This window comes from Elephantulus edwardii, unplaced genomic scaffold, assembly GCF_000299155.1.
Source record: "Elephantulus edwardii isolate Elephantulus edwardi_28Jun2011 unplaced genomic scaffold, EleEdw1.0 scaffold00007, whole genome shotgun sequence".
In the NCBI taxonomy this organism is placed as follows: domain Eukaryota; kingdom Metazoa; phylum Chordata; class Mammalia; order Macroscelidea; family Macroscelididae; genus Elephantulus; species Elephantulus edwardii.
Genome location: NW_006399757.1, coordinates 38,364,611 through 38,367,972, shown reverse-complemented (window position 1 = coordinate 38,367,972; position 3,362 = coordinate 38,364,611).

Here is a 3,362-nt window from a genome sequence, read left to right as displayed (position 1 = left end):
AGGAGGGACGGGTCCTTGGAGAGGGACATCATGCTTGGGAGGGTGGAGGGACAGCGCAGGAGGGGAAGACCCTCTTTGAGATGGATTGATTAGGTGACTGGGTAATCGGGATGGGTGTCAGAGGTGGTGTGGTTGGCTTAGGATAGAGCAGGGTTTAGGGCTGTTGTGCATAGGGTCGCTATGAGTCGGAAACGACTGGACGGCACATAACAACAACAACAACAAAAAGCTCTTGATTAGACTGTTTCTTTGATATGTTCCCATCAATCTCTGATCAATTGTTTACCTTCTGAAACACAAGATATTCTAGGTTAACCTGTTCTCCAACCAGTCATTTCGGGTAAGGGGCCCTACTTCTTTTGGGCAAAATAAAATCTATGCACTAGATATGTTCACTGCTGTGGGGATGTCACTCCCAAGTTTTTCAATAAAATGGGCTAGGGAATATAGACACTGTAGACCTATAGATTTATGAATATCCTTATCTCTACAGTTAATACTATATTTACCATATATATTAACCATAATGGATTCCTATTTATACAGCCTATGCCTAGCTATAATACTGTATTTCAAGATGGATTTAGAAATGGCCTTTAAAAAATATTTTATTAATTTTAATGAAAATGTAAATACTTTGGATTTCCATTCATTGTTGCCCTTTTCTCCATGTCCACCCCTCCTTCTTCAGTTTGTTCTTCTTTTTAAAAAGTAGAATTCTTTCATTGTTATACAGTCCCTCCCCCTATGCAGCCACTCCACTATGCAGCCTTCATTCTGGACTCATGTCATCACAAAATACCTTATCATATATACCTTTTAAGCAGTTCTCTCATGTTTCAATGCAGTATACATAATTTATCCCATCTTTCTCAGTTTCCACCCAACCTCTATCAGTCCCGTTTCACAACACTGGCACTACGCAGTATTTATGGTAATGATCTTTTTGACTATGAAAGCGACCCCTTTTTTCTTCACCTTTTCATCTCTACCATAAGATCTTGGGATTAAAAACGTCCCATGCCAATGTTCATTAAAATTAGTAATAGTAAAAAAGTCCCATGCCAATCCATCTCATTTCACTAATACCCAATGTCAATTATTTTTGCGTTCCATTTCTTTCTTTACAATGTCGTTTTTCTATATTCATGCTTCTCCCATTCCACATACCAATTGTTAATTTCTTCTTACAACTGTTTCTTGTGTTTCCAAATTTGAGGGTTCAAGTCCACTAGTTTAGTCTTCAAACTTCTGTATCTTGCAGATTCCCATTATAAGTTGATCATTTTCTTAAAAGGGAAAATTGAGAGCAGGCTTTTAATTTCCTCCTTTTTAATTTCTCAAGTCCACATTAGAAAATAAATAACATTTGTGAAAGTTATACAACTGTTCACATATTTCATTCATAGGGTCACTATGAGTCATCTATGACTCAATGACACTTAACAACAAGAGAGCTCTGTTGGCCTAGTGGATAGAAAGTTATGCTACCAGTGCAACAATGAATGAATGGAAACCCAAAATCTCTGTAAATGTTTATGAAAATTAATAAAATTATAGAAAAAAAAAAGAAACATAACATACCTAAAATTACAGGCTTATAATATATACAGCAGTACTGAGAAAAATAGATCAATAATTTTACTTAGAGGTTTTCATCTTCTCCTCTCTGCAACTGATGATTCAAACAAGAAAAATTACACAAAGACATAGAAAGTCTGACTAGCATTATACAAATGATAATCTTTATCCAACAGGGTCATTATCTTCCCTTATCTAATAAAAGAAGTGCAATTCACATTCTGATTCTTTTAAATAAAAAGTATAATTTTCATTAAGATAATTAATTACACAAAATTGTTCTTTAAGTTACTTTAATAAAAGTGAAAAAAATAATGTCATCTAAGACTCTCAGTTTTTGATAGAAATATCATCTTGCATTATAACAAGCTTAATTACTTTAATAATTAGCATTTGTACAATTACACATACTACCAAGTCTTTTTTCCTACAATAATTACTTGTGAGTACTATTACTTACTAGCTGTCTTTGGACATTTTTAGAATTTATATGTTGTTTTCTCACACTATGTTTTGTAATAAAATATACATAATATTGGTTTAACTCAACATTTCATTTGAAAATTTAATAATAGTAATTCATTTAATGATTTAACCCAACAAATTTAATTCATTTACCCCAACAAATCTACACAGCTTTTCCCATCTCTTACTGTTCAGTTATTTATAAAGCAGGCAAACTCCATTTCAGTCACAATATCTTACTTGTTTTCAGCACTGAGCCAGTTCTCTGACTTAGAACTCACTAAAATGAGAAAGGACCCTGCAACACCATAGCAAATTCTTGTTGCAGTTATTGTTAAGTACCATTGAGCTGTTTCCGATACCCATGTACAACAGAAGGAAACCTTATTTCATTCTGTACCATTCTTATAATCTCTGCTGTGTATAAACCAATTGTTGCAACCACTGTGTCAATCTATTTAATTGAAGACCTTCTTTCAATACTACCTTGCACTTTAGCATTCATGTTGTACTTCTCCAGGTAATGCCCTCTTCTAATAACATGCCTAGTGTATGTCAGATGAAGTCTCCCCATATTATTTTATAAGAACCCTCTGGCTGTACTTTTCTAAGAAAGATCTGTTTGTTGTTCTTTGCTGACATCACAAAGCTGATTTATTGATTATTCTTTGTTGTTGTTGTTATGTGCAGTCAAGTCCCTTGTGACTCATAGTGGACCTATGTACAATAGCCCAAAACCTGCTGTATCCTGTGCCAACTTTATTGTCTCCAATACACCTATTCTCATTACCCCAGTCATTGTATCAATCCATCTCTGATGGTTTCCCTCTCCTTCTCTGTCCCTTCACGCTTCTAAGCATGATGTCCCTCTCTAAGGACTTCTCCCTCCTTGCAACATTCCCAAAGTATGTCAGGTGAAGCCTCAGAATCCTTGACTCCAAGGAGCAGGCCAGCTTCATCCTCTCTAGAATGAGCCTATTTTTCTCCTGGCTGGCAGTCCATGACATATTCAAAACTCTTCTCCAGCACCACAGCTCAAAGGCATCAATTCTCCTTCTAACATCCCTTGTCATTGTCCAGCTTTCTGATGCATCTGATGCATAGCAAGCAATTGCAAAGACTATGGCCTGGATCAGGCACACCTTAGTTTCCAGACTGACATTGTTGCTCTTCAGTACTCTGGAGAGGTCCCTGATAGTAGACTTTCCCAATGCAATTCATCTCTTGATTTCCTGGCTGCTGGTATCAAAAGTATTGATTGTGGAGCCAAGCAAGCTAAAGTTGTTAACAGTCTCAATCTCTTCACCATCCATATA